General features: G+C 50.3%; 1 protein-coding gene across 5 annotated transcripts in view; it reads right to left on the bottom strand.

Annotated features, from left to right (window-relative positions):
* Positions 1-23,204, bottom strand: part of TNR (tenascin R) — a 313,783-nt gene that overhangs the window by 265,333 nt on the left and 25,246 nt on the right. Inside the window, exon 1 of one of the 5 annotated variants that reach the window (XM_036234588.1) lies at positions 19,359-22,755. The exons of the other annotated variants lie outside the window; for them this stretch is intronic. The gene's annotated coding sequence lies outside the window, so the exon portion shown is untranslated. Of the gene's footprint in view, positions 1-19,358; positions 22,756-23,204 lie in introns of those variants that run through there. 5 annotated transcript variants of the gene reach the window in all.

Here is a 23,204-nt window from a genome sequence, read left to right as displayed (position 1 = left end):
TTTAAGGTCATGGGTTTGACTTCTTGGGGGCCCACGAGTTTCATTCTGCCAATGACCTTGACCTTCGATCCCAGGCCAATATTCTCTCAAATGGGTCATCTTGGGCATGAAGGGGACAGGATAAAGGAGTGTGGCTGGCTTGGTTCAATTTGCAACCTCTACAGAAAAAAAACTCTGCGGGTCCATGCCCTGGGCCGGGAGGCGTCATCGCGTCGAGTCTGCGGGCGTGACAGTCAGCTCCTCCCCACGTCGGCCACCCAGCTAGTCCCCTGGGTCCCCGATCATCACTGAAACCATCTCCTCCCGCAATAGTCCGTGATGGTCTCATCACGAAATAGCTAACATTTGTCTTGTCTTCTTTCTTACTCAAACAAACCTAATGCTTTTTCCTATTAACTGTCTCATTTCTCCGTTCCCCCCGGCACTATCGCTCACGTGTGTTGCTCAGACATTTCGTTTAGACCTGAAGGAACGAGAGACGTGGCCTTAGGAAAAAATGTTCTCTGTTCAGCAGAATCATCAGCAGCATGGTCCGTTTCATAGGAACCTTGCTATCACCAGATGTGCCACTGGCTCTGAATTTTGACTGCGCGCGCGCACACACACTCACACTCACACACTCACTCACACTCACAGTGAAAACTCAGATGTCGGGTTTTCGATTCACCCAAGTTTTCAGGGAATGCTGCTCACTCCTGCTTCCCAGGTACACCTGGGAACATCTACAATGTAAGACGAACACCACCCTTCCCCCAGAGTCGCTCGGAAGAGTCGTGGAAAGCATGACCAACGCTTAGGACTGGACAGGCGCGGAGCGTTCCTGAGCCGTCTCAGTTTGCAGGACTCGCCCCCCTCACTGTTGCCGGGACTCTTGATGCCCCCGGGGGCGGGTGGGGGAGACCTCAGCATGCCGGCCTGCCTGCCCTGCCGCTCTCTCTCCCTCCCTCCCTCCCTCCTTCCACGGCTGGCCCTGCCTCTCACGGCCCTCCCAGGATCCCACCGCCCCCGCCCCCACCCCACGGCTCTCCACCGCCTGGCCTCCATCCTGCACTGTGGCCTCTTTACAAACACTTCTGTTTCCATCTACATCAGCCTGTCAACTCGTCACACCCACGGGAAGGCGGTGTGCTGAACAGAAAGAACACGGTGTTCCCCAGAAAGCCACACGTTCTCCCCCTTCCTGCTTTTATTTTCCTGTCTTCCTCCCACGCGACCTCCGCCTCACCTCCTCGCCCATCTCAGAGCCTGCCTGGACAGAGGCCGGTCACGCTCGACGCCCCCGTGGACGGGACGTGGTGAGCGAGGCTCCTCACTCCCAGGCCCCTTCCCTTCTATCGGAAGACGATGGTGCCCCGCTCCCCTGCCCCGAGCGAACGTGAGCCAGACGACGAGAGGCAGGTGCTCTTGTCAGGACCCCGTGCGTCTAGCAAGATGCAGCCTCCGTGGCTGAGGCCGAGGACATCCCGACCTTCTGCATCTTCTGCCACCAGCACCCCCCACCCCTCTCCCCCGGGACAGGCTCAAATCCTCCAATAAGCCAGGCATGAATACACCAGCCATCTCGAATACCCAGGGATTTGGGGAAAGTGTTAAGAAGGAATGTAAACAGAACACACTAATTGCTGCTGCGACATAAGTTATAAATTAGTGCGACAAGCCAGAGGGCCGAGCCCTCCTCCTCCTCAGCTTCCACCCTTAGCAGGACCGTAGAACGGGCATCTCGGAGAGAGGAGACCGGCTTCTGAGAACATTGTTTTGATGTGTCGGTAACTAAAACATCACACAGTGGATGCTTTGTGCCGAATTAGCCCTCGCACCGCTGTGCGCTGGGGTCCCGGGGTGTCCCGGGCCAGTGCAGGGAGGCCCAGGCGTCCGGGGTGGACACAGTGGACAACCCACCTCCTGCACACGCGTGGTCCCCAGGAGTCACAGGCTTGGAGGGGGAGCACTTGGAATCACCCCGGCCTGAGAAAATGACAAGAGCTTTCTAGATCACTCCGACGGATGGAGCAGGATGCTCCCTTCTGTGGGACTGCCCAGGGAATCTCGGCTGGGGCAAGCAGAGGCTACCTGAACGCTAGTTGAGTAGATGAATGAATGGATGAATGAATGAATGAGTGACTCTGTTGGCGACCCCAAACGCCTTTGTTTGATTTTGTTCACTGAGCAGAGGGAGGTGGGACCAGTCGGGGGTTGTGGGGGGCGGGGGTTGGATAGCAACAGCATGGTCAGGTCCCAGGAGGCCTCGCCTCTGCACAGCGATGCTGAAAGCCGGCTGGATTTCACCGAGTCCAGAGCAGTGTGAGGGGCTGTCACCGTCTGGCCGCGTCAGAGCAGGGTGGGGGCCAGGCCCTAGGTGTCCGTTCGTTTTTCCCACTGACTCCCCACCCACACGTGGTTCTGGATCTCGCCTTCCTGGCCCTCTCAGAGAGCTGTCCCTTTCATCAATACCACCACCATGGGACCCCTGAGTGCCGGGCGCTGTGCTGGGCTCTGGGGATCCAGAGGTGAACCAAACACGGCTGCTGACCTCAGGGGCTTCTAGTCCAGTAGGAGCTCAGCAAACAGTGATTCAGCTCGGGGCCCCCTGCAGAGCTGCAGGGTGTCACAGCCCCAGGTGTCTGTGTGACCCCACATCAGGGACCTCACTGCCAATGGCGAGTGTGAAGCCCAAGGAGAACCAGAGAGACGCCTGGGCCGGGGCCCGCAGCTCCTCCAGCACCTTCTCCCGGCTCCCGACTGGGGCCTTTTGCTCTCCACCAGGCTGTGCACCTGCCGGGCCACCCAGAGTGACCCCAGGGCTCCGGTGCCTCCCCGCTACCTCCCCGCTGTCTCAAGCACGTCACAAAGAGCTCCTGTCTGCACAGGGACCAGACGGCGTGGCCGCGTGTGCCTGCCTACCTCGGGTTCCTCCCACTCTTTCCATCAATATAAACCAAGGTCCCAAACACCTCTTAGATGGTAGGCCCACATGCCGCCCGGGAAGGAAAGCACCCGGACGTGCTTTCCTTAAAGCTCGAAGCTTTGTCTGCATGGTTGCATTGAAGCCCAAAGCTACCTCGCTGGCCTGCCACCGCCTCTCAATGTGTGTCTTCCTTGTGTGAGAGAATCCATTGGCTGATGCCACTTCTGGATCCTTGTCCCGGCCTCGGCTTGGGTCCCGCGGAGGCCCTAAAACAGACATCGATAACCTGCCTTCTCGTTGCCTTTCTCAGACCTGATCCGGCCCCGTTAGAATGTGCCAGAATCGTGTACGTAGTTTTGACGGCGCGGCCAACAGCAGCACTAACGGGGCGGCAGCCGGGTAAGTGGAGGCAGGTGGCAGGCTGTTTCCTGTCCCCCACTCTGCATCTGCTCTAAGGGCTTCTCCCCAAAAATCCTCTGTCCACTCCGTGAGACCTCAGTCTCCACTGCCACCCAAAGGTTCAGTGTTAATAAAAATAGGTAATATTTGTTGGGGACTCGTAGTGGTCCGGGCACACTGTTTTACACGCATTCATTATCTCACGTCATCATCTCAAAATTCAGCAAGAAAAGTGGTATTCTACTTAACGAATGAATAACTCAAGGCTTAGAGCAGCTGAGAAGTAAGTTCCAGGTCACACAGCTATAATTAGGGTGACAAGCAGGGTTACAAGATCGCACAGGCAGAACCAGGGTTTTCACTTATGTGTAGACTCAAACACTGTACTTTTACTCGATTATACTGCCTTGTGTAGTTGTCTGAGTTCTTTAAAACTCAACAACAACAACAACAACAAAAATTAAAACATGAGCAGAGGACCTGAACAGACATCTCTAGGAAGACATAAAAATGGCCAAGAGACATATGAAAAGATGCTCAACTTCGCTATTAAGAAGATACAAATCAAAACCACATTGAGATACCACCTCACACTGTAAAAATGGCTATTATCACCAAGACAAGTAATAACAAGTATTGGAGAGATTGTGGGGGAAAAGGAATCTTCATACACTGCTGGTGGGAATGTAAACTGTTGCAGACATTAAAAGCAGTGTGGAAGTCCTTCAGAAATTTAAGATTAGAGCTACCGTATGACCCAGCAATCCCTCTTCTGGGTATCTAACCCCCAAATTTGAAAACATTTATCCATCAAGATGCACGCACCCCAGTGTTCACTGCAGCGTTATTCACAGTGGCCAAGACATGGAAACGACCCAAGTGCCCTTTGATAGACGACTGGATAAAGAAGGCGTGGTACATGTATATACTATGGAATACTACTCAGACGTAAGAAGAGATGAAATACTGCCATGGATCTGGGGATTATCATGCTGGGCGCAGTAAGTCAGGCGGAAGGGTTGAGAACCATGATCTCACTCACATGTGGGACATAAAACTAAAAGCAACGAATGAACAAGAACAAAAACTCATAGACACAGACAACAGTTGAGTGGCTACCAGAGGGAAACGGGGAAGGGGAGAGGTTGATAAGGGTAAAGGGGGTCAAGTACAAGGTGATGGAAGATTAGACTTTGGGTGGTGAACGTAAGACGCAGTATGTGAATGATGTATTATTGAATTGTACACTTGAAACCTATATAATTTTTTCAACCCATGTGACCCCAATACATTTCATTTAAAAAATAATAATTAAAAAAATGACTTCGACGAATGTACTAAATATTTATTGAGCACTTACGCTGCGCTAGACGCCACTGGAGGCAAAGGAAACGGAAATGACCGAGACAGGCACGGTCTCTGTCTCCAGGGCCTGGACATCGTCAGACAGGAAACGGACATCAGGAGACCGTTACCCGGTGACGCGTGTGGGCGGAGGGTTAAAACTGGCCGACGTGGAAGTGCGTGGCTGGTTGGCTCCTCATGGGTGGGGTAACCGGGACGTCCTCGTGAAGAGGCCACGGTCACACCGAATCATGGACAGCAGGACGTGGCCTGCCACGTGACTCTCAGGAGGCGACTCTCAGGAAGCATGGCTGGTCATTCTAGGGTGGCAGCGAGCTGGGTGGGTTCAAGGAAAGGAGGGGCGCCAGGGCAGCTGAAAGGCGGCAGGTGAGAGGGCTGAGAGGTGGGGGACGAGGTGGGACAGGTGGGGAGAGCTGGGTCCTCCTGGCTTGCATGCCAGAGGAAGCCGTTTGTGTTTGACTGAGACCGTAGCAAGAAGTAGCTGGACTCTATCCAACATAATTACTTAAGGTTTCCCCTGGCTGTGTGTGGCGGACGCTGGAGTGCAGCAGCAGCAGGACAAACAGGCAGAGCTGGTTAGGAGGCTCCTGAGATGGCAGCTTAAGGGCGGCGGCACCGAAGGAGTCAGGGCGGGGACGTGTGCCACATAGGTTTAAGAAGTGGGGTGAGCTGGACTGGTTGATGGGTTGCATACGAGGTGTAAGGGAGAGAGGAGAGTCAAGAAAGCCTCCCAGGTTTTAGAACTGAGCAACGTGCCGAATTGTGGTGCCATTTGTGGAAATAGAGTGAGCCAGATAAGGAATTAGTTGGGAGGTTTGGGATAGGGAGGCAAGAGTTTGGTTTAGGACATTTTTTAAGCTCTGCGGATTAATTAAACATCCATATAAGTAGCTGGCTGTCATCGTAGATGAGGAAAGGGTCTGGTTTTGTCCCTGCCACACCTTAACATTCATCAGTACAGCAGAGGAAGAAAATTCTGCAGAGAAGGCTTGAGGGAGAGAGCTCAGAAGGGTAGGAAGAGAACCTAGAGGACATGATGTCCCGGATGCAGAGAGATAAAGGGTTTCAAGATGATGATGGCGATGATGACGATGGTGATGACGATGGTGGTGATGATGGTGGTGGTGGTGGTGGTGGTGGTGACGATGATGGTGGTGATGATGGTGGTGACGATGATGGTGGTGATGGTGGTGATGGTGATGGTGGTGATGGTGGTGGTGGTGATGGTGGTGATGGTGATGATGGTGATGGTGGTGATGGTGGTGATGGTGGTGATGGTGATGATGATGGTGGTGGTGGTGATGGTGGTGATGGTGGTGGTGATGGTGATGGTGATGGTGGTGATGATGGTGATGGTGGTGGTGATGGTGGTGGTGATGATGATGATGGTGGTGATGATGGTGATGGTGGTGATGATGGTGGTGATGATGGTGATGATGATGATGGTGGTGGTGGTGGTGGTGGTGGTGGTGGTGATGGTGATGATGATGGTGGTGATGGTGATGGTGATGTTGATGATGATAGGAGGAGAAAGAAGGGGGAGACACTGTTACTCTCCCCATTTTACAGCTGAGACAGCTGAGGCACAGAGGGATTACTTAGACGTGAAATCGCTGGCCTTCCTCTGCCTTGGGCTCATTGACTAGGCAATGCCCAGTTCCTTCTCTCCGCGCCCTCTAAATCTGCTCCTGAGCTTCAAACCAGTCCTGACTGAGTTCTCCTGTCCTTCTTCAGCCCTGAACCTGGTTTATTAATCTCTTCGTCTGTTTCAATGTTCCTATCAGGGAAAACCTGCCAGCTTAGCTGACAGACCAGCAGACTGCAGTGTGGAGAGGAACCAAGTCTCCTATTCTGCTCTGTTGCTCAACACAGACCTTTCCTCCAGGCTCATCCCTTCTCCAGTGGCCAGACACATTCTGTGGTATCTGGGCCATCCCTTGCCCCCCACAACTGCTCCAAATCTTTCTTGAGACCTTATCCAACTCTTCCCTCCTCGTTGGGAGCTTCCCTGTGACAGCTACCCAGATTCATCTCTACATCCCCTCAGAAATTCTTTCTTATATAATTAATTTTTGTTCCCAATTAGGTTCAATTTTGTACTTTATATTAGCAAAGTAGTAGGGTTCCCACGACACGCTGCATAGTGAAACGCATCATCGGCAGAGGTGAAAATAACAAATAATGAAGAGAAATGCATCCCTGGGTTTCGGAAAGAGGGCTGGGAGAGAACACACGAATCCAGATGCCAGTTAACCTTGGGGCAGAGCCGTGTGAGAGCAGGGGACGTTAAGGGGAGCCACAGGAAGGGGCAAGGGCGAACATGGCTGGGGCGGGACACTCCAGGTCCTGGAAAAGACCCAGGCTCTCTGCCACTGGCAATGCTTGGAACGTGAATTTGTGCAGCAAGGCGTGACCCTGGCTGGTCCTCCGGCGACCAGGAACAGGGATATCTGGGAAGCCAGCCCAACTGCCAGCCCAGCATCCCTGGTTCTTGTCACTTCCATCTGAAATGGACCAAATATGTCTACACAGGGAACCTGCCCTAGCGACGGTCGATATAACCTAGGAGTGCCCTAGGCTCCCATCGCCAATTCCCCTATCTGTTGAGAGTAGGAAATGTGTATACTTGAAGAAGAAAACTTTTTAATTTGGAGACTATAAATGAGTGGGCCCATTCCTAAGCGCTCAGTCACCCTGAAGAGTAAGCTGGTGTAAGCAGAGTGCCTGGGGAGATCAGTGACAAGTACCGAGATTCTGCCCTGAATGGGGTCATCGATGGGGGACCGCAGAGGAGGGTGTCATAGCAAGGCCAGTGGGAGGCACTGGAAGAACTGTCATGCAGACAGATCGAGACAAACAGGGCACAGGGGGCCTCTTATTACATGCCGCTCTCCGTGCAGAGAGACCCACATCAGCCCTGTGTCACGGAATTCCGAAGGGCGTGCGCTCATTCACTCAACGAATACTCGTTGAGTGTCTGCTTTGCGTGGCGCCATTCTAGGTGCTTGAGATACGTCACTGAACACGACTGGCACAGACCCCTGCCCCTGTGGACGTACTCATCAAGCGATGGGACTCTGACAAGAAGCTACGAACGTGATAAACAGTGAAGCATACGAGAGGTCAGAGGTAACGAGAGCAAAGTCTTAAAAGACACTACCTTTCCAAAAGTAGATGCTGTTCTAAATATCGCATTACTGTCTGCGATCTCAGTTTGTTCTCTGTTGTCTCATCAGGCCTCTCTGGGGCCAGAGCTACCACACTTGTCGCTTCTCCCTTATTCCATCGTGTACCCTCCTCCACCCATAACTCGTACTACACGAGATATTGGACACAGGGAAGGCGCTCAATCACACGTGTGACAATGGATTCGTCATCCTAGTTTGGGAGCACAAATTCTGTCCCCTGACAGAAATCCGCGTCTGACATTATCTGTTTTCACCCTAGAGCCTCTCTTTTCCACAGATCCTCCCCTGCAGCCCATGTGGGAAGTGTGGCTATCCAAGGAAAGTTGGTCTAACTCAAGGAGAAAAGAGAAAACTCTCCTTGCTACACTGATTGACTTCCCTTCGCCTCCCCTTGGGTCGACCAGAAGCCCCATCTCTTCCCACCACCCACGACGCCTCCCTCTCCTGGGTCATTGGGGACACAGGACGGAATAGGGATGAGGCAAACCCTGCACCCTACCTTTGTCCCACAGGTGACAGCTCTAAAATTTGCCACATGGGGTGTCTGAGAACGCTTCGCTTCCGTCTCGTGTCCAGATGTACGCACACGTGCGTGAAATGACGAGGCCGGTGTCCTAACACGTGTCCACTGGGGGGGCTGGACAGAAACGTTCTTGGACGGCAGGGCCGTGGGCCACTGTCCAAGAATTCGTGCCGCTCTCCCGTCCTGTAATTCTCCTCATCTATCCAGTTCCATGAAGACATAGCTAAGCCGTACTCCAAATCCAGTACAGGTGGGAAACAGAGGAACAAGGCTTGAGGATCCAATGTGCGTATGCGCCAGGGTTATGGGAGGCCGTGCCCCAGGCCCGCTACCTCCTCACTTGTCCCTCAGTCCTGTCCAGTCTCACCCGTGTCCTCTCTGCAGGTGCCACCTCTCTACCGACGACTCACGGACACACATCTAACACTTCCCCCGGTTTGCTATTATTTGTTCATTAAGGCGAATATTGAATTGATGTCCGTCTCCCCCACTCAAGTACAAGCCCCACGAGGCCAGAGAAGCTGCTGTTCTCGCTCACCTATATGTCCCCGTAACTATACGGTTTACTCGGTCAATAAATAATCGTTGGGTGGATGGATGGATGGAGAGAGGCTAGCCAGTATCTGCAGAGGAACTTTTCGGAATTGTCCTTCTGTCAAGTCCCCCAGTTACAGGACCATCTGTGACCCTACAAATGCGATCAACCAATTGGTAACTAACCATGAGCTCACTAGGACTCAGGCATCTATACATTATCTGTTCATTCATTTCATGCCACTGAAATCATTTTCCTTGCCTTTAGGATCTTTGTAAAATTTCGTTTCAAAATTCCATTACGTATGTCATGTTTATGAGTGAGGAGAGGAAAGGGACTCTCTTCCAGATCCAGAGCAGAGAATGGGATAAATAAAGGCCACCACCCGCATACACCCCAGAGGTACGGAGTGGGTGGAAGGCATGGCAGCCACTCCCCTCACAGCTGTGAGGCATGAGTAAAGAGGCTTAACATGGGGAGGAGTGTGCAGAGACAGTTCTTCCAGAGTCGAAATACAGCGGCGGTGCCGATGGCACACTGCGCACAGTTTTGCCTGAAATGAGGAGCCTGGAGGAAAGAGAGCCAAAGAGGGTCGCTGGTCAGGAATTAGATCATCCTTCCTGCGTGGATGGGAGCATGAGAAGCTCAGCCGCCCTGCAGGAGAAAGCCCCCAACACATCTTTTAAAATACTTATTATAATTTTAAATAAAAAAGAAGCTTTTAAATCCAAGATCTTTATTAAATCAAACTATTTAGCCCCACTTAGAGCTGGGTTTGCCCTAGTTTTGAATTAATGTTGTTTCTAAGTGTAGTTTATGAATGACATTTCTTTTTTAAAAATAAACAACTAGAAACCTGTTTATCTTGAGCCTCTTTGTCTCAGGCTGTTTTGCATGTATATGTATGAACATAGTTCTGTAATTTCTCCCTCGCACTAGGAAGGCTAGACTTGGAAAGAGCTTTTATTCATTATTTAATCAAGAGAAGAGCTTTGACTCAAACGGGAGCCGGAGAGGGAGGCATACAGGCAGGAGTGAAGGAGCCGGACGAGAGGGAACATTTTTATAAACAGCCTCTTGAGATAAAAACCTGAACAAAGGGCAACAAACAGCTCCTTTTCACTTCTTTTCTCTCTCTCTCTCTCTCTCAGCTCCTGACAGACTCAGTTCCTTTCCTGCATAATCTCTTCTCATTTCTTTCTGGAGCAACGTGGGTGCCCTGCACATAGAAACACATCGCTACTTATTTCCCATTAAGGATGCTCCGTCCTCTGGCTACTTCCGCCCCGCCACGCCACGCCCCACGCCACGCCACGCCCCCTGCCATGCCACGCCCCCGGCCCGAGGATGCTGCCCACTCACCCCCAGCCCTGTTTCCATCCTCTGCTCCCCGGATTTCACATCCTGCAGCCGTTTCCAGCCCAGGGGCTCGGCCCCTCACCTGAGATGGTTTTCTGTGATTTAATTGATTTTGCAAGCAGCAGCAGACCCCTGCGGACACCCACACATCCCAGCCTCACTCTGCAGGGCAGGGGACTGAGGCGCAGACAGGCGGCCTCGTGCTCATGGGCAGAACCCCGACTTCGGAGCCAGCCCCGCCTTCCCGCCACCACGTGCTCTGACTCTACCCTGTGTTTCCCGCCTTTGCCCGTCAGAATATCTTCCTTTGTGGTCTCAGTCTCCTCCCGCCCTTGTATTCCTCCCAACAGCCTCTTGCCACTTGCGTTTATTCATTAATTCAGCGACTACTCATTGGGCACCTTCTCCGGGGGGAACTCCCATTCTAGTGAAGGAAGACAGACGAGGAGCGAGCAAGTTATGTCCCATGTCACAGGGCGGCAGGTGCTGAGCAAGACGACGGAGCAGGCCACAGGGAGTAGGGGGTGCTGGTGTGGGGAGAGGGGCTCCCCCTTCTACGTTAGGAGGTTGCGATCCAGATTGGTGGCTTATGGTGGAGATGGCGGGTGGGTGTAGGGAGGGGCAGCGAGAAGTCATGGAAAGGCTGAGAGGCTCCGGGCCTGAGAGACAGGACTCCCAGAATCACCTTCTCGACATTTCCTGCACCTCGGGCTCACCTTCTCTTCCATGTGGGGGTTTCCCCAAGAATCCTTTTCCTTTCTGATATTTACATCATTAAAGGATACAAATCTGGCTCGTTTCCTCTGCCCCCCTTGGCCCCCACTTGTGAGAGTCGGGGCCCCCTGAGAAGCAGAAGTCTCAGAATTAAACACACCAGGATTTCATTCCGGGAAATGTCTGAGAGAGGAGGGATGGGAGAGCTGTCAGGACGCCACGTACGCCTGGCCCCGAGCAACGGGGAGGGAGGGCTGAGTGGAAGCTTCTAGAGAGCTGTGCTGTCGCACACAGGTTAAGTGTAGGCAAGGCCGTCAAGGGGTCCTCCAGCTGAAGCGCCTGTCGGAGTCCCCTGTCCCCGAGAGCAGGTGTGCCTGGGCATCCCCGACAAGCCCGTCAGCGGCTGCGAGCAGCCGGCGGGGAGTGTCGGCAGGAGCTCGGGCAGCGATGGACCTCACTGCCCATCGCCGGGGCCCTCGGCCAGTCACACCGCCCATAGTTGGGGCTCTGTGAGGCGCGCCCTCAAGGATGCCACGCTCCTCCGGCTGCAGGGCGAAGCTAAGGACAAGGCCGCTGCTTTTCACTCACCATCCCGTGCCTTCCGGCCCTTTGCTGAGGCCGGGCCTCCACTGGAGAAGCCTGTGGGCACGGTGCGGCCTGGTGGCTTCCTCCACACACGGCGCTGCTGTCCAGAGGCACTCAGCCTCCGAGAAGCTTCTGTGCCCTCATGCTGCCAGCCACACGCACGTCCAGACGCCACAGTTAAAACGGGCGCAGGTGCTGGGTTTGCAAGAGCGGGCCTTGGAGGGCACGTGGGCCGAGGCTTCCACCTGTCAGCCGACCACGGAGGTGGCAGTGAGGCCTCCTTTGACCCCACGGGTGTCTCCCCTGCTGACACCAGCAGGCTCTACCTCGCTGCCGAAGGCGCTTGTCTTCTGTGCATTTGGCATTCTGCGTCTCCTGCCCGACTCCCTGTCCCGTATTTCCTACTCGCCGATATTTAAAAATTCAACTGTTACAAAACTTTACCTCAGAGGCTTTGTCTTCCTGCCCCGGCCTGATTTCTCAGGCCTCCCACTCAAATAAACACCATCTGCAGCCCCTGTCAGTTTGCACCTTCGCCATAAAATGCACCTTTGATTTCTCTTTCCCCCTGCGATCCCTTCACTCCGTGTCCCTCGATGACTCCTGACATGTCCGCACGATCTCTCTCGAATCTCCTGTGCTTCCGTGCCTGCTGCCAAAACACCGGCGCAGGCCCCGGTTACTGCCTTCCCCGGCCAACGCAATCTCTTACTTTCTGCCTTCGCAGTTTCTCTTTTCAACTCGATCCTCTCTCCTTCCCTCTCCCTGTGCTCTTGCCTCGTCTCCATAAAAACGGGGCCTCACAGATCCACTTACCACACCCGCCCCTTCTTCTCACCCCGGCCTTGGAGCAGGCCCCAATGCGTAACTTCCAAACTGTTTCTCCTTAAAATCAAAACCAAATGCAAACCAAAACGGAAAAACACTCCTTCCAATAGCGAGGTCCTTTAGAAGCAAAGCCTTAACAAATCGACAAGTCTCGCTTCGCTCCCCAGCCCCCCGCTGGCCGGCACGGACCCCCCTGGATGCATCCCTGGATGCATGCGCGGGAGACGGTGTTTGTAGAGATTGGGGGTGAGGTGACAGATGGGTTGATGATAATGCTTGGAGCAAAGACTCCACGGGTGGTTTCTCCAAGGCTACCATCTAACGCCTGGCAGAACGGGAACCCAGGCACAGGGACGCGCAGTCCAAAACCCTTCCGGCCTCCACGAACGGTGCTTCCAGTCAAGAGGAAATGCCAGCGTCAGGCGAGAACGTGGCTGCTGGCGTGCTGGTGGGGGAACAGCGTGAGGCTGCGAGGAACGGCATGGACTCGGGGCCCCACTGCCCCGGGCCCCACGCAGACCTCCCGAGTCACGACCCCACTGCCCCGGGCCCCACGCAGACCTCCCGAGTCACGACCCCACTGCCCCGGTCTTCCTGTGGTTTCCACAGACATTAACAGCCGAGAAGCCCTGCCCCAGAGGCCTCCGCCTTGCCTCCCGACCCCGAGGCTGTGACGTCAGCAGCCGCATCAGAGGCCCCAGCACACAGAGGACAGAGGACAGTGCTCTCTGTAACACAACAGATGCCAAATCAGTTTTATTTACTGGCAGACTGATTACACAGTCCCATCCTTTAATGATTTGTGTCTTCTATAAGTGGCGAGTCAAGTCGCTCATCTTCCAGGGATATTTTCCAAGGAAGTCACTCAAAGGGTGGCTCCAAGTCGCACTTTGTGGCTTTGCATCTTCTACGTGCGCTACACGGCGAACCCCTGGGACACCACGCTGCGGGCCGTGCGCTTGGCGAGCAGAAGCGAGGGACCACAAGGGCACCGCGGACTCGCCGCTCCCCGCCCCCCCAACCGCAGAGATGCCCGCACAGCGCCCTGAGCTGCCCTGGCTAACCGCCTGCCCCTGGGCTGTCACCCAGCCGGCCTCCCTGGAAACACTGATGTTGGGTCCATGAACACTCTCCTTCGTCCAGACCCAGAGACATGATGAGGGAAGGCGTCTTCGACGAGAGACCAGGCAGCCTGGACTTGGCCTCTTGGTAGAGGAAGGACAGGAGAAGGAGTACGGAGAGGGGGCAGTGTCTGGTCATCTCATGCTGACCTGAGGCAGAGGGTCAGGAACGCACTCTCAACAAGGCTGCCCGCGGGCTCAGCAGGTGCGTGAGCTTCGGGGAAGAAAACGTAGCTATCTGGATGGCCGTGTCTGCACCAGTTCCTCGAGATTTCAGGTTTGATTGGGACGCACCTGCCCAGTGCACGGAGCTGAGCACTGAAGCCTTTAAGTGTTCTGCATTTCGGAGCTTTTCTGCATCAATACCAAACGGGGAAAGTACATTTTTCCCTTCTGCTCAGAATAACAATGTGCTCACAACACACAAAGTCCTTTGGGTCTGCTTTCGTTTTAAAAGTACAATTAGTCTCATCTGGTTGTCTGTACCTATGAGTTTGTTTTTCTTTTGTTTTGTTTTGTTAGTTCATGTGTTACTTTTTTGGTTTATATTCCTCATATGACTGAAATCATAGTTTTTGTCCTTTCCTGCCTGAGTTGTTTCACTTAGCATACACAGCATGGTGACCACCAGAGGGGCAGGGGGTGAAATGGGTAAAGGAGCTCAAATCTATGGTGACGGATGGAACCCAGACTTTGGGTGGTGAGCATACACCAGAGTATACAGATATCCAACTATAACGTGGGACACCTGAAATTTACATAATGCTATTAACATGTGTTACCTAAATACATAATTCTTTTAAAAGCGCACTCATTCCTAAAGTTTTCAGTTTGCTACCACATTTTCTCAGACATAGTAGTTCAAAATATCCATCTGTGATTCTTAGCAACTGTTCTACACAGAGCACCATCTCTTAACATCCCAGAAAAAAAAAATTTTAAACAAAAAGAAGGAAATAGAAAAGGAAGAAAAGGAGAGAAGAGGAGATTAAAATAAATATTCTCTGAGAGTAGTTTCCTCTCTAGAAGGCTAGTAATAGATAAACTCTAAGAATATTTACACTGGCAGATTCTCATGTTGGTTAATTGGTAGTCTGCATGTTTTTAGTACAGGGCTATTAGCAAAAGCAGGTGAAAACAATTAGTAATGCATCATTATAGATCAACCTACTGTAAAGGGTAATAGCACTTTGTTTTGAACAAGGTCTCTACTAAGCCTTCTGTCACCTGTGATGTTCCTTGCACGGTGCTTGGTTCAGAGGTATCATTCAATAAAAACATTATGTGATACACGAACGCATGTTCGCGTCTGTGTGAAAGTTCCTTGAATATCGGCAAGAATATTTTGATTTCATAGGTCCTGCCTTTCACAGCTATGGTAGGGTCTAGACTCAGTTAACGCTTGACTGTACTGATCATTTTAATTAAGGTATAAATAATAATCCTTCGCTAAAAAAGTCAGAACCATTTCTTAAACTACAAATCAATAAAGTACCCAATAGAAAAAAAAGAAAAAAAAGAGCAAAACATGAACAGGCAAACACACAAAAAAGAAAATGCAGATGGCCAATGAAGCAACATGAAAAGATGCCCCCCCAACTGTCAATCAGGGAAATGCAAATTAAAGCGCACAAGAGGCATCATGGGTAACCCATCAGATGGTCAGCAATCAGGGAAAGTGGCAAAGTGGATAAGGGCACGGGCTCCGAAGTCTGGCCTTCGGGGTCCAACCCCTGGCTCCACCACTTGCTAACGTGTGCCCAGGGAGAGATCCTCAACTTCCCTGGGCGTGTTAAGGGGTAATAATGTTAGCACCTCCCTCCGTGGTTTGTCATGAGCATTAAATGATTCCATACATATAAAGCATTCAGAACTGAGCCTGGCCGAAAGTCATTACTTGATCAATCTATCTATTATTGGCATCACGTGTCGAGGGATGGGGGGAGCAGATATTTTCAGCTACTGTTGGTGGAGCATAAATTAGTGCAGCCACTTCGTAGGGTAATGCAGTGGCTTCTATTAAAATTAAAGGTACACCTATCCTACAACCCTGCAGTTGTTTTTAAGTATTTACTCTTGAAAAACACCTATATTTGTTTCCTTCTCATGTTTACTGCAGCACTATATGTAATGAAAACTATCTGGAAACTATTACACAGGGGACTAGCTAATGATGGTCAAACTGCGAATAGTACATAGCACTTAAAATAAGGAGGTAGATTTCTGACAGGGAATGAGCTCCAAGATCTGTTTTTGAGTGAACAGCAAGTATCAGTAAAATGGTATCACTGCAAATATTTGTACCATATTTGATCTATATCCATGCATGTATCATTTGTGTAAAAGCTACATACAAAATGTTATTACTCACGTATGCAGTCATTAACTCTAAGGGAGGATTTAGCAATGACGGTCAAAGAGGACTTGGACTTACTTGTATTATTTTTTTATAATGCATTCTTCTCTTATTTATCTACTCAAAATTAGGGGAAAGGGAATAGAGAGTCGTTGTTTAGTGGGCGCAGATTTTGCCTGGGATGATGAGGTGGACAGTGGCTGCGCCACGAGGTAAATGTACCTAAATGCCACAGAACTCTGGTTTAAAAATAGTCGATTTTATGTTATGTCTATTCTACCACAATGAAAATTTCGATCTAATTGTAAAATCCTTGATGCTACCTAACACGAAACGGCAGGACGAGCGTGCCACGCGGCGTCGAAGCTGAGCCCCTCAGCGGCACGGGACCGGGGCGGGGAGGAGTCGGGAGTGACAGGGAGGCTGGAAAAGGAGAAGCGAGGCAGAGCCGGCCGCCTCGACAGGGGAGGTCTCGAAAGGGAAGGCGGGAAGCAGAAGTAGGTAGACACTCAGCGGAAAGTCAAGCCGAGCCCGACTGATGAAACTCGACCTTGATCTTCAGGGAAAGAGAGAACGTCACTCTCCCAGCTCCTTGTTCCCTCTTCCCAGTCAAAAGCCCTCCAGAGATAAGTCCGCAAACAGGGAGGGGCAGGGGGCTGGTGCCGAGGGAAGAGGCGAGAAGGGTCACGAGAGAAGTGGGCTCTCGTAATGGCTTGCGTTTGGGCTGCAGGCGCCTCTTTCAAAGAGCCTCCACGCACCTGGAGGGAACTCGATTTCCCTTTGAGAAGATGCCTTTCAAGTAGATTAAAAACTATTTTCACGCGTTGCGGCTGTTTACATGCAAACCTGTCATTCAGACGGCGTGCGCCTGCACAGACGCCCACAGAGGCTTATCGGCGGTGCCCTTCCTTTCCGTACAATTTCCTTTAGGTTCCTATGTGGCGTGTCTGGGCGAGGGAGGGAGGCCAGGGGACTGGGAGGCGTTTTGTTTCCTCAACAAGGTGAAAACAAAAACTGCAAAGCACGTAACGAGGGTGGGGCTGGGGCCAGAGTTCAGTCTCCTGGCTGAGACGAGGGCAGGTCACATCCCCCCGTCCAGCCTCACACAGGGTCCACACTCCAGGAGAGAGAAAGGCTATCTAGAGAAGGACACAGTGGCTTTGAGAAAGGCACAATAAAGGCGCTGCCTTTGGGGGAGGCGTAATAAAAAGCCTTGAACTCAGCTATCGCAGACACCCAAATTCTGGAACGAAGTTGAAAACATAGTCCGAATTTAATTTCAGGTCGGTGGGTTGTTGCTTTGTCTTGAGATAGAGATATACATACACACACACACACACACACACACACACACCCAAAAATGTTTTTTAAAACCATTAGTGAACCACTACATTGTTTTCTGGAAATTATAAAATCATATGTAAAGAATATTCTCTACACCAAAGATTAATCTAAATTCACAAAGAATAAAGAAATGGCTTGTGGGCCTTTGGAAAGAAAAGGCTGATCCAGTCAAGTCAACATAAGGCAAAAACAGATAACATATCAACGGGTGTGTGTGTAGGATCGGCAAGATTTTTTAAAATATTTCAAGGACAAAGTGGAAAAACATGGTCAGGATATTAACAAAAACTGGCTGATTTGTAACTGACCAAACAACATTGCCCCAAGATTGTTACTTCAGTTCATTCCAGGTTACTTCTAGAAAAAAAAAAAAAAAGCTGAGTCAGACATCCATGAAGGCCTTCCCTACCTCTCCAGCCTAGGACTGTTTCAGCTGGAGGACGGTCCCAAGAGCTTTTTTGCCAAAGCCTGTCCTAACTTGGACGAAAACATAGGAGAAATGCTTCCAAAGACAGAGAAGACACAAAGGGGGGAGCGTTTTTTGCTTTAGTGGATGGAATCGGCATTCAGAACTAACCCCCACCCCCACCCCAGTCAATGTAGCATAGTTTGAAACTAATGAGAAAAAAATGTAGCAGTATAAAGTCCTGGTTTTTAAAAATCCATTTTATAATATCAGTATATTGGAGATCTACCTTGGTAGCAGTTCAGATAAGGAAATCACAGGGATTTGGTTGACTTTAAATTCAGTATCAAACATCAAAATGGCATATTTCAGACCTGAGTGCAAGACTTGACGTGGGCTAGACCATACTCATAAAACATGGGGTCCAACCCAAAAGGTGTCACTGCCCTACTCGACACTCCACCATGAAACGGCGTAGCACGTTCAGTGTCAGGCATCGCTCATTAAGAAGACCACTAACAAGCAAAGGATGTGCAGGGAAGAGGGAAAAGATGGCCGCAAGGCACCTCAACAGGTGTGGTAAGGACCAGAAGGCTTCTCTAACTCTTGACCCCCAACCGCCTAGCCATTACCTCACCGCACCTGGCTTGGCTTCCACCGCACTGCCTGCATGTCCTTGCCCGAGCGCGCAGCCATGAGAACCCAGCGTTTCCTGGGCTGTTAGGAATCCCTTCCTTACCCTGAGCGGTGATCTCATTCGCTATGGCCCATCCACTCCCTGCTCCAGGTTCTAGCACTATGGCGGCCACACAGGTCCATTTTGGTCCCTTTTCTACATACACAGCCCTTCAAGTCAGTCAAGAGAGTAGATGGTCACCCTCCCCTCCCCCTTCCCGCAAGAAACATTTCCAGGTAAAACTGGGCTGTTTGAACCCATCACCTGTTTGCCCTGAGAACATTCACCTGCGTTGCTTGTGGCTACAGCACTCACCTGGAGACAGAGCGTTGATTGCAGTCCCGATCTCGACCCCAAAGCTCGCCACAAAATACCTCGCTTTTTATTACTATTTTCACATCGCTCTAGTACATTTAATAGTCTTTGGAAATGGGTGACATTATTCTATTTATAGCATTCTGTTTTTAGTAGTGGTATTTCCATTTACAAAAGTATAGTCATTCTCAATCACTGAAAAATGCCAAATCCTAGAAAACACATTCCTATGCATGATATGAAATTAATGCCGGCAGCAAGCTGCCCTTTTTTTATTTGTTCTAAACAGAAAAAACGTTAAAGATTAATTCTCAAGATTTTTTTTTTTCTTTTTTTGCTGTCTGCCCCTCAGGGTTAGACGGTTCTCTGTGCTGGAGACCAAGGCCCTATGTCATTCTCTCCTCCACGCTCCGTTCCGAAGCAAACACCAGTACAGTCATGTCCCTCTTCCTGATGCCGACACGACAGGAGAAACGCATCGTTAGGCGTTCTGTCACTGGGACGGTCACCGAGCGCACTCACACCACCCTCGAGGGCACAGCCTGCTGCACACGCAGCTGCACACGCAGCCCTGTGCTCCTCGGCGCCCGACCTGTACAGCACGCTACTGTGCCGCACGCCATCAGCAATTACAACGCGACGGAAACTGTGTGTCCAAACGTATCTAAACATAGAGAAGGTGCCATAAAAATGCCACATAAAAGGTAAAGAAAACGGTACACCCACATCGGGCACTCACCGTGACGGGAGCTTGCGGGGCTGGAAGTCGCTCCGGGCGAGTCGCGGGGAGCCGGGAGCCGGCGCGAAGGCCGAGAACCTTCCGGTCCGTAGACTTTGTAAACGCCGTACCCTGAGGCCACACGAAGTTCATAAAAATATCTTTCTTTTCTTCAATAATAAGTTAACCTTCGCTAACTTAGCTGTTTTAGTTCATAAAATTTTAAAGTTTTCCAAACTTTGATTCTTTTGTAATAACACTTAGCTTAAAGCACAAACTCATTGCAGAGTTACAGAAAAATGTTTCTTTTTTATATCCTTACTCTATATTACTAGCTGTGAGTAACGTGTCACGCTAGAACCTTGCAAGGACCACAGCTGTTAAGACTGCAACAATCTTACCACAGCTGCGATCTTATCACGGCTATGGCGTCATGACGTCATGACGTCATGACGGCTACGACGTTACTATGGCTGCGACGTCGCGCCGCCCTTGACTTTATAATAGCTATGACCTTACGAAGCTACATTACCAGTACTACGGCACTGGGCAATTTCTCCATTATAATCTAATGTGACCACCTCCTTGACCAAAACGTCCTTGTGACCATATGATGCATGGCTGAAGTGAGGTTCCTTTTGACTTGATCTCACTATTATTGTTCCCAGCCTGTCATCTGAGGCCCAGAGATGCTTAAAAATTAGAGCAATAATCCCTAAATGTGACTTTTCAGGGTATTTCTGGTTTACACAAAATTCTTAGCACACTCATTTCGCTGACATTAATTTAAATAATAAACATACACCCGGGAGCATTGCAGGAACTCTATCAAAAGTCCATGTCGCAATTCCAAACAAGTCGAAAATCACTGGCTCATTTAGCCTTTTTCTTCTATTTCCGAAATACTTAAATGCTATTATTCTATATTTGACATACTTGTGTATTTTTTAAAATGCTACTGGTATTGCCATATCCATTTATCTGTTCCTTATTCGAGTGCCTGCTTTGTGTGTGATGTCTCACGGTATAGAGCAAACCAGAGCAACACAATAAATCGGGGGTGAGCTGAAAAATATTCCTAATTTATAAAGAAACAAGGAGATATGGGCAGTTGGGAAGCACTCCCCACCCTCTCATTCACAGGCCAGAAAAAGACCAAGAGAGGCCGCCGTGTCTCTTCACTCGTATTTTATAAACTCTTTTTAAAACCCAGCTTGTTCAAAGAAAATAAAATGTTGCTCGTATAAGTAATTAATCAAGAATTACGTGGGAGGTTTATTATGAGGCCAATAGCAAGCAGCCTCCTGAGGCACTCAACACACTCTCTCTTTCGGTAAATAATTACTTAAGTTAAAATTATTTACTAATTTAAGGCATTCCTTTTGTGATATCTCTAAGACTTTAAGTAATTGGTTGGGTTTGCTTTAGTTTGGTGTTTTGTAAGGAAAAAAATAGTGGTATATAATGAATTAACTATGCAATTAACTATAAATTTAGCACTTCAGAAACACATTTTTAATGACTAAGAACAGGTACGAAGAGCCCCGCATGTTTTTTAAATTAGGTATAATTTTCCATCTTGTTTAATGCAGTGATGCCGGGGAAGTGTTAGTACAGCATAATATTATTTCCCACTTACCGGGAGTCAGCAGTACAGAAAGCCCGTCTCGGGCAGAGCTTTCACCACAGGCACCTGCCCGGGCCTCACGGTGAGAACCGGCCTGCCTTGAAGGCAGGTCCACCTTCTTCCTCTCTCTCTTCAGCTCCCTCTGGAAAGACAGGCTCTCCTGGCGCACCCTCCCTGCGCCATCCTGGGGCTCACCCTAGGACACCCTAAGAGGAAAAGCTGCCTCCCTTTCTCCCCCACAACACTTCCCTGATATAATTAGGAAGAGAGAAATCATGAAAAGTAAAACCAGAGTTAACTAACACCTTTATTTAACCATTTTTTGTTGTGTTCTTAATTGTTAGGAGGAAAAGGCAAATCAATGATTTTTAAGAGCAAGAAAGAAAAACTGAATTCTCATCATTGAACATCTGTCCCTTGCGAGGGCATATTCTATCACTTTATGTTTTACCTCACATTTTTTTTTTTTTTTTTTGGTTCCTAGCCATGGAACAGGAAGTGAATGTCTACCAGGGGCCAGGCACCAGGATTTGGGGGCTTTTCAAGTATATGATCTCATACAATCTTCATGATAACTCTAGGTTGTTGCAGACAGCAGACAGTCTCCATAATTATGTGAGCCAATTCCTACAATCTCTCTCTCTCTCCACCAATATTTTTGCATCTCACTCTAATACCAACTGAGGAAGAGACAAATATGGGTTGAGATTGCAGTTATAGGTCTCTGAAGCCATAATAAAGATTTAGCAGATTATTCTCAAGACAATGGGAAGCTACTGGCGCATCTTAGTAGGAAAAAGGTATGACTAGGTCTGCATTGCTCAAAGATACTCAGGCTCTATTACAAAGAAATAAAGCTTTATTAAAGTAAATGCATTGGAAGGTGGCAAGAGGAGCCACCGGAAGGTCACGTAGGAGGTTATTGTAATTGTCTAGGAAAAAGCGGTTGCCCCTGGAGAGAAAGAAGCGGGTAGATTCTGTAGGTCTACCAAGCATGACTGGTAGAAACTGGCGAGTGAGCAGAGATGGAAAGGGAGGGACCTAGGATGACTTTCTCGTTCCTGGCTGGACAGTGAAGCCTTTCCGAGCCACGGGGGTGGAAGGGGTGGAGATGGGACCCTCCAGCGTCTCCCATTCATTCCCTGACAAATATAGTATAGCCCATTCCCCTGGGACTCAACGCCCCCCCTACGATGGCCTCAGACGACACAGACGTGGCTTTGCTGCTGCCCTCTACTTACTCGGCTCTCTTCAAAGGTGATGCCTAGGACCTTGGGATTTAACCTCTCCTCCTCCCCGTCTCCACCTCTTACATCCTACAGGGGCGCGGCGAAGGGGTTCACTGCACTGAGTAGCAGGACATGCCCCAGCGCTCAGAGACAGATGTCACCTTCCGACATCGGCTTCCCCCAGCCTTCAAGATCTGTAAATGTGACATCAACAGACGAGCGACTTGTAGACGTGGCGGGGAGATAACGGGAGTACAGCTCTGCCATCAGGGGGGAAGCACTTCAGCTGCCAGCCAACCGTTTTGGGCAAATGCAACCAGTCCATTTAGAAGGAACTTTGTGAAAGGAAAATCTATTTCCATATTTAATTGCACAGGTTACTCGCAGCCAATGTACCAATGGTATTTATGAAAACGTGCGTCCGGGACTGTAGCCAGCCCGGTGGGGGGACGGGGAGCATGGGCTGTGCAGGTGGCGAGGGGGGGTGGACCCTGGATAGATTCTGATAGTTTCAAGCTTGTTAAACGCGTGATGTTCAATAGACATTCAAGTGAAAGAGAAAAAAGCACCATGTGGCCAGCTACACACACACACATACACACACACACACACACACTCTCTCACACACTCACACACACACACCCTTCAGCCTGGAGCTCAGGGGGAAAAGACAAAGCCGTAGGTGTAAATCTGTGTCCTGATCACACACACTTTCCTCCATACTAATAACAATAAAAACAACTCCCCTTTCTCTCACCATCGCTACCCCCTCCAATCCCGCCGTTCGTCATTTCCATGCTCCCGGCCTTGCGTTCGCGTTACTCACATTATCTCATTTACTTCTCGCGGTGACCCCACAAACAACCACGGTGACCCCCTTGCTGCAGATGAGAAATCCTGGGCCCAGAGAACTTGCCTATCTCGCCCAGACTCGCGCAGCGCAAAAAGGTTCACTCTGCAGGCAGCGAGGAGCCGTCACAAAAGTGAGAACATTGTTCCCACATGGTCCAT

The sequence above is a fragment of the Rousettus aegyptiacus genome, unplaced genomic scaffold (genome assembly GCF_014176215.1).
Source record: "Rousettus aegyptiacus isolate mRouAeg1 unplaced genomic scaffold, mRouAeg1.p scaffold_m13_p_17, whole genome shotgun sequence".
Taxonomy (NCBI): Eukaryota; Metazoa; Chordata; class Mammalia; order Chiroptera; family Pteropodidae; genus Rousettus; species Rousettus aegyptiacus.
The sequence above is the reverse complement of the archived record's forward strand: the minus strand, read 5'-3'. Positions and strand labels throughout refer to the sequence as shown.